Here is a 742-nt window from a genome sequence, read left to right on the forward strand (position 1 = left end):
ATCCTTGAATAAAAAGGCTTTTTTCAGATTTAATCACAGAATTAAGGATCTTTGGAAGAATTCTATGAATCTAACAATTAGATAATATTTAAGTAAATTAAACTATACTATAAATAATATAGCTATGTATAAAGTTATGTAGTACTTATTTTCATGGAGATATGCTCAGTGTAATATCAAGTGGAAGCATCGGGTATGAATACTGCCAGTATAGAGCCCATCATGCTGGGACGTCATGGTGGCTTACTCTTTTTCTGCAATAATTTCTATGAAGAAAGATGCTCACCTTTTCTATAGAACTGGAAGGAGACATGGCTTGCATGAACAGCAACAGAGATGGGCCCCACAGTTGCCACTGCCTTTGTCAGGTTCTCCTCCCATGAAGGGATGTCCACAAAGCCAGTGTCATTAGCAACAGAATACTTCAGATTGTACCTACAGGTTTTAACAAAGGTAAACACGGAAGAGACATGATTACCGCCATCCTTCTCCTGGGGAACATGAGTCAGAACCACAACACTCAGCAGTTTGCAGCACAGAATTTCTCAGTCAACACTGTTATAAATCATCCAAGGAAGTGAAATGTTACTATTAATAGTTAATTTGAAAATGAAAATTAGCTCCGGTCGCTTCAATGAGACCCCTAGGTTTACTTTTCATAAGACATTTTTCACAATGGAGAAATGTGTTTTGTATATGTAGAATGGTTTGTATATTCTCCATGTTACATAGAAGCAAAAAC

This window comes from Cebus imitator, unplaced genomic scaffold (genome assembly GCF_001604975.1).
Source record: "Cebus imitator isolate Cc_AM_T3 unplaced genomic scaffold, Cebus_imitator-1.0 Scaffold1053, whole genome shotgun sequence".
Lineage (NCBI taxonomy): Eukaryota > Metazoa > Chordata > Mammalia > Primates > Cebidae > Cebus > Cebus imitator.